Genomic DNA, 8,120 nt, shown 5'->3' with positions numbered 1-8,120 from the left:
TTTATTCAATAATTGCCCACAGAAGAGACAAAATTATAATTTAAGAGAACTGCAGTTACTAATTAGCCTCATTATTCCGTCAAGGGTGAAGGTTCAAGTGAGCAGAGGTTATTACATTCCACTCTAAATGGAAACTAACACTACCTATCATCTCTGATTTTTTTCTGTCTCTAAAAAGGTTACAGAAGTTAATTGGGGGATATTTTAAAAACATTAAAGTGGCTTTTTATTTGTTTACAAAACTCATTCACTCAAAGCACTAGTCGCTAGTAAAAATATGCTTTGAAAACACCTGAGGATTGACAATGTCAATTCCATTATACCCTAGAAAATTGGACTCTCTGTAAGGCCAAATCTGGAACAAGGAATCTGAGTTTTTCTATTTTTAATTCCCTAGTAATGCTATGCCACCACTCGTCTGTCAGTTTGTTGTACTGTGGTGGTTTATGAGTTGCTGTGATTCTGGATGCTATGCCATGGGGTATTTAAATACCAGCAGGATCACCCATGGTGGAAAGGTTTCAGATGAGTTTCCAGATGAAGACAGACTAGGAAGAAGGAGTGACAAATTACTTCTGAATATTTAAAATTAAGAAAGGTATGTGACAGTTTTATTCTTTCACCATACTTACTCAACCTGTATGCTGAGCAAATAATAGGAGAAGCTGGATTATATGAAAAAAAATGTGGCAATAGGATCGGAGGAAGTATTAACAACCTGCAATATGCAGATGATACAACCTTTCTTGCTGAAAGTAAAGAGGACTTAAAATACTTACTGATGAAGATCCAAGAGCACAGCCTTCAGTATGGATTGCATCTCAATGTAAAGAAAACAAAAATCCTCACTACTGGACCAATAAACAACATTATTATCAATGGAGAAAAGATTGAAGTTGTCAAGGACTTCATTCTTCATGGATCAACTATCAACACTCATGGAAGCAGCAGTAAAGAAATCAGATGATGTATTGCAGTAGGCAAATGTGCTGCACAAGACTTTTGTAGAGTGTTGAAAAGCAAAGATGTCAGCTTGAGGACTAAGGTGTGCCTGACCCAAGCCATGGGATTTTCAATAACCTCATATGTATGTGAAAGCTGGACAATGAATAAGGAAGACCATAGAAGAATTGATGCTTTTGAGTTATAGTGTTGGAGGAGTATATTTAAAGTGCCATGGGCTGCCAAAAGAACCAACAGATCTGTTTTGGAAGAAGTGCAGCCAGAGTGCTACTTGGAGGCCAGGACAGCCAAACTTTGTCTCTCATACTTTGGACATATTGTCAGGAGGGACCAGTCACTGGATATGGATATCATGTTTAGTAAGGTGGAGGGTCAGAGATAAAGAGGAAGACCCCCAACGAGATGGATTGGCCAAGTGGCAACATCGATGGACTCAGCATGGCAACAATTGTGAGGTTGTCACACTTGAGCTCAGGACTGGGCAGTGTTTCGTTTTGTTGTGCAAAGGGTCACTATGAGTTGGTACTAACTGGATGGCACCTAACAACATCAACAACAAGGTAATTCTGGGGACAGTGATGTTTCATTGGTAGATTTCTCATCTTCCATGTGGAAGAAACAGTTTCAATTTCCTGCAAACGCTCCTGAAGTGTAACCACCACTGTCAGTTGCAGCTTGTGTGATACTGCGATACTGAATGGGTTCAGCAGAGCTTCCAGACTAAGACAGACTAGAAAGAAAGTCCTGGCAATTTACTTTTGAAAATTAGGCAATGAAATCCTTATGGAGAGACTCTCAGCCAAAGCTCTCAAGGGAAGCAAGGAGCCAGGGTATGTGCGCTAGGTGAGTCCCAGAGAAGCGCAAGCAAGCGATGGAGTAAGGGGCAGGGGGCAAGGTGGGATACCAAAGCACCACCCCTGCCATTCCTGCAAACTTGGGCACGTACTCGCGCAACTGCGCCAGGGACCGGAGGGATGAAGATGGTCGCGCCCTGGAGGCGGTTCTACTACAAGAGCCGCTGCGTGTGTTAGCGTGTCCACACTGGCACCAACCTGCTCGAGGTTTGGTACTGTTGATGCTCTTGAGCGCCCTGGCTGATCCAGATCAGTAGCACTTTTCCAGTTCTGAACTTGGAGGGGACTTAGAGTTCATGGATGATGCCAACACGTGCATCACTATCGCAATTTTCTCTTCTCGTGACCCTGATATGGTTAATGGCTACTTATGGCGTCTACTTGGATCACCCTAGTCTTCTGTTATCAGATACTCAATTTTGTCCTGAGCACCTTGTTGCTGTTACTGGGCTTGTTTATCCAAACTCCATTCAGGACTACATACAACTGTCTCAAAATTTTCCTTACAGAGATGATATCATGTCATTATAATGCAGTCCTCATTATTCTTCTGTTTATCAGCATTATCTTGACCTTTAAAGGTGACCGGATTAAGCTGTGTGTGGAACTGCTTCCAACACATCAATAGAAGAAACTCCTCTGATGTCCTGGTTTATGTTACCAGCAGCGATACTATGACGCTGTTATCCCCGTACGATGATGCCTCTGTGCATGGCACTGCCAAGGAGCCACTGTCACGCTATGTGTCTGCTTAGGTCTGCAGGGGTGGGGGCTGTGGCATCAAGAGCAGCAGCAGCAGTAGCTTAATTTCTGACATCCGACCATTAATTCTTTCCCTTCTGAAGCGAGCTCTCGGAGGCTACTTGTTGCTTAAATGCTTACCAGTTGTAAAATATAGATGTTAAGTTGAAATCCTCTGTAGTTTTAAGCCTATGCTTGCGCTAGATCACTATGACTAGACTGTCTGTAGAATTCTTTACTAAGGAGGTGGGGTGTAATAGGCTTCACTGACCTTAGATAGAATTGAAACTTGCTAAAACAATCGATGGACCTAGGGTCAGGTGTCTGGTTTTGTACCTAGTGGGCACCAACGGCTGAGAATTAGTCCCATTTTTCCTTCCTGTACCATATGCCCCTTTAAAAGTTTAAAATAAAGCCAAAATTTGACAAAGAAAAGAAAAGAAAGAAAACTTATGGATCACAACAGTTAGTTCTCATTATACATAGGGTTACTGTGAGTTGTGGGGGGAGGAGGGAGAAACTAAACAGCAGGCAACAGCAACAGGCAATTTGATACAGGCTTTTGAGAACTACAAGGCTAAAATATGTTGCTGTTGAAGCTGAAGCCACTGCAATACATTTACTCATTTTTACAAGACAGAGATATCCTACAAGATATATACAAGACCATTTGTAATGGAGTAAAGTGTGTCTCCCCATTTGTCATGGATTGAATTGAGTCTCCCTAAAATATGTGTCAACTTGGCAGGGCCATGATTTCTCAATGGTTTGGCTGTTACGTGATGACCCTGCATATTGTGATCTGATGTGATAAACCAATAAGAGAATTAAGGGTGGGCTGAATCACAATCCTGATCCAATCTAAGAGAGATTCCAGGGGTGTGGCTGCAACCTGTTTCATCTTACAGGAGATAAAAGGAGAGAGACCCAAGCAAAGAAAGAGGGACCTAGTACCACCAAGAAAGAAGAACCAAGAGTAGAGGGTATCCTTTGCACCTGGGTGCCCTGCACTGTGAAGCTCCTAGGTCCAGGGAAAGATTGATGCCAAGATACATAAAGATCACCAAGGAATACTGGACTTACAGATGCTGAAAGGAGACTAGGACTTTTTCCCAGCGCCAACAAAGAAAAAGAAAGCTTTTCCCGAGAGCCAGCTCTCTGAATTTGGACTTTGAGCCTCCTAAACTCTAAGAGAATGAATTTATTTGTTACAGCCATCCACTTGTGGTATTTCTGCTCTAACAACACTAGATAACAAAGACAAAATTATAGGGAAGAATAAGACATAATAAGATAAATAAGACGTAAGGACCTTGGCATTCTTATAGAAGTTATGAGAAAACTACACCAAGGGCATCCATCATTTAACTTTCCAATCTTCATAGAACTACACTCTTACCTCTTAGATCAGAAAGGCATATCCAGGCCTGGTCTGCATGTGAACAGAGGAATGAATTCCAGACCGTTGAAATATGAACTAAAGGACACCAGTTAGGTACCATCTCTTCTTAGTCAATCCCCAGTCAGCCAACTATTTGGCAAATTATCTCCCATACTGCCATCTTGCTGCCTGAGATCTTGCACTTAAAAATGCATTCCTTTGAGTCACTACCTAATAATTCTATTCATTTGACATGACTATAATATACCAGATGGGATGTTAAATGCTAGTGAAAGGGAGATAGGGAAATCAGTCCCTGCCCGTGGGGAGTTCACAATCCAGTCTGGGATGTAGCAGTATTGTCTATAATGATCTGTATGGTGAGAAAACAGGCTTGTAGCCCTGAGGACAAAGTTAAATGAAGAAGGAAAAATCTATCAGTACTGCTGGTAATACCCTCAAAATTCTGATCACATTACCAGGAACTCAACAGAATTGTCACTGCACATAAAAATAAAACTATTTACTGGATGCTGTTGTCATTGTTATAAAGTTAGAGGATCCAGAGGTAAGTGAGTCAGAATTCCAACTGTTGGTCTCTTTTTGTTATCATATTTCAATGATGCTTGGCTGCAGTTCCCAAACCAAAGCCCTCTAAGCAGGCAAATGGCTAGAAGTCACTAAGATAGACCAATTATTTTTATATAAGGGTACCCAACTGCATGAATGCATGCACTGGACTTATTGACACACAAAGAAGCAATTAAAGCTGCAGAAATCTGGGGGAGATAGGTGGGAGTTGTTCATGAAGACAGTGTTAAATTCTAGGAGGTCACCAGGGTGTTGGCATGACAGAAAGAGGGAGGTCACCATATCTTCAGAGACTTCACAAAGGAAGGGGTGGATGTCTGCCCTGAACCGTTCAGGATCCTTCCTTATTAGCCATCTTCTAGGTTTCTGGCCTCCAGAACATATGTGCAAACTGAGTTATCTAATCCATTGTCTTCTCCAGAAATGTAACCAGTGCACCACTTCTCTGTAATATAATACTAGCATAACTTTCTCTCTCTGACCATACTTTTGTTTTTCTTGGGCATCTTTATCTGCATTAACATTCTGAGCTGGCTTTTTTATCTGACCCAGATGGTCTATAATAATTTCCTACATTTGTCCTACGATGCTTTTACCTTTTATTTCCATCCAAACATATTTTGTCCTACTGCCAACTTATCGGTTATATGACATTCTTTCTCCCTTCAGACACAATATCCGCCTTGACCCATGTTGGCACAATTCCTCCTAGCCTGTTGCGTCTATCTCTTGTATAAACTTTCCATCTCCAAATTATTCTAAGTCTGTTTCTGGTTTTAGTCTCTCCTTAGTAATCCTTGTTACATAATGTGTCTATTATATCTCTTGGTATTTGTTTTCTTTCTTGTTCACTTCTTACCATGCATATGAAAGTCATTTGTAAGGGGAGCTGTTTAGAATTTGTCTTTATTTTTTTTCCCCTTTGGTTTCTTTTGGGGTTCTGTCTCCATTCTTTCAATCTTGGGCCCTCCCCCTTCTCCCAAGCCCCCTTGTTTTCCCCATAACACGCTAGTTTATACCTTCCTTTTAGATGCATGCATTTTTACCATTGTGGCTTTGTACATTGCTGTGTGGTTTTGCAGAAAGATTTGGCAGTCTTTCATGTAACTTTCCAGTCTCCACCATTCATTTCTCTAGTTAGTGGGAACTCTGTTCAGAATCAGTTTTATCCCAATCATTAGACTGTGCCTAGAGCCTGAAGCAAATCTGGTAAAGACTAACGAAATGTAATAAACGCTTTCATTTAATGTTTTCATGAGATTCAGCTGTCTATAAAAAGTTGAGAACAGCCCGTTGAAAATGAAAATTGTTTTTTTCCAACTACCCTGGTCTATTCTACTGTGATTGACTCTATTCCAACTCACAGTGACCCTGTAGGACAGAGTAGAATTGCCCCATAAGGTTTCCAAGGTCTGCGAATCTGATTGGAAGCAGATTGTCACATCTTTCTCCTGAAGAGCGGCCGATGGGTTTGAACCACTACCGTTTCAGTTGCAGCTGAGTGCTTTAACCACTGTACCATCAGAGATCCTTCTTTAGTCTATAAGGAGTCAAGTAGTTTGAACTATTTCCCTTCCCTCCTTGAATTCTTAACTCTAGTTCCTTACTTCTTTACCTGTATGTCTTTGTTGTTTTTGCTGTTTGTGTGTGGGCCTAGGGGGAGCATATGTCACCTACACATTCTCTTCACAGTTTTGGAAAAGCTATCAGCAGTGCAGTGAATCATTTAATTTGTTTCTTCTAGCCATCGTCTTCGTAACTCCAACCAACCAACTTTTCCCTGATGGGTCTAGGTAAGAGAAGATGGGGGAAGATGCTGAATGAATGTTAATAGGGTTAATTAGGATTGTAAAAACATGGAAATCTAACAAGGGGCTTGGTCAGTTTCACCATTCTACTGGGTATGTTGTTGTTGTTATGTGCCGTGGAGTCGATTCCTACTCATAGCGACCCTGTACAGGGTTTCCAAGGCTGTAAATCTTCACAGGAGCAGAAAGCCTCATCTTTCTCCCGCGGAACAGCTGGTAGTTTCGAACTGCTGATCTTGTGGTTCGCAGCCCAACTCATAACCACTATGCTACCAGAGCTCCTTTTTTACTGGGTATAGAATGAGTTATCTAGGTGATGTGAGTGGCTATATGCTGCTTTCCTTGACTAACCAAGTTCGCTGATCTCCATCTGATCTCCAGTTTTTGGCATTGCAGATAGTGGCCTGACCTGATACACGATCTTCCACACAGCCTTGTGTGTTAACAGCCTGATTTGGCTTGAGTGAGGAGATTACTGAACTGTAGATTTGGGTCTTCCCAAACTCCACATCTATATGAGCCATTTCCTTGATAGTTCATGAGTTCTGTAAGATGTAGCAAATTGTGGAACCCTGGGAAGTTGGGAAGAACCCTAAAGGGAGGAGCATTGGTTGATATCAGGGTTTATGGAGTGATATAGCACTTTAGAAAAGTTGGATATTTGGGATATCTTTAACCTCCACCTCATAAGCTCATCCCGTGCTGATCCTTCTAAAACAAATTATTCTTGCATTATCAAATAGGATGTCAAAGATATATACCAACTTCCCATATCATGTAATACACTCAACATGGTGAGGGGTCATGAAAAAAGGAGAGCGAGAAAGCAGTTGGCATGAAGGAACTCTAGAGGGAACACAATATTTACCTGAAATGTCAGCTTTCTCAAAAGCCACTTGCCATTGAGTTGATTCCAATTCATGGAGACTACATGTGTGACAGAGTAGAATCGTGCTCATAGACATTTCAGTGGCTGATTTTTAAATAAGTAGCTCACCAGACATTTCTTTGAAGGCATCTCTGGATGGACTTAACCTCTAATCTTTTGATTACCATCCAAGCACATTAACTGTTTGATCCACACAGGGATTCTAAACCTCCTTGGGAGAATCTTTGTCTTCAGTTATCTTTGCTACACATTCCCCCTGGGCCTCAGTTTCCTCATTTGGATATAAGGGCATTATATTTAAAAAAAAAAAAAAACATGCCCAATAGCCCAATATGACTGTTGTGAGAATACTGCCTAAGAATAAACAGCTCATGGTGTTCAAAAGAACAGCAAAATGTGACTCTGAAAATGGCCTGGGCATCATTCAGTAAATTTCGGTGCCAGGGAACTAGTAAGTAATTCAATAACTTTAAGAAAAAAGTATTTTCCCCCCTCTGGGAGTAACTTAATGCCTAAGAGAATCCAGATGATTACAATTAGCTCATTTCATAGTTTAAAGTACCTGAGGACAAAGTTACCCATGTTGAGACCCGTTTTCTGCAGTGCAATTTCAGGTTGAACGGAAACAGAATCTGTAAGGAGCTTCCGTTTGAATGTTCAATTTGAACATTCTTTTTAGATCCAGAGCTCAAATTTAGCCAACAGAATTTCCAAAGTACTCTTACTATTAAAATCTTTTCACTAATTGTAGTTTCACCTTGTTTAGAAACATTAAGTTCAAGTGGAAAGAAATCTTCAAGTTGACACTAGTTACAATAGAAGCAATGATTCTGGAGTCATGATGTCTCTATGACAATAACATCAAAATATTTACTAGCTTCTGTTTCTCCTTC

At 40.9% G+C, this 8,120-nt stretch overlaps 1 pseudogene; it reads left to right on the top strand.

Annotated features, from left to right (window-relative positions):
* Positions 1–1,937: 1,937 nt before the first annotated feature.
* LOC102839825 lies at positions 1,938–2,572 on the top strand (annotated as a pseudogene).
* The last annotated feature ends 5,548 nt before the right edge of the window (positions 2,573–8,120 follow it).

This window comes from Chrysochloris asiatica, unplaced genomic scaffold, assembly GCF_000296735.1.
Source record: "Chrysochloris asiatica unplaced genomic scaffold, ChrAsi1.0 scaffold00048, whole genome shotgun sequence".
Lineage (NCBI taxonomy): Eukaryota > Metazoa > Chordata > Mammalia > Afrosoricida > Chrysochloridae > Chrysochloris > Chrysochloris asiatica.
This window is presented reverse-complemented; position numbering and strand designations above follow the sequence as displayed.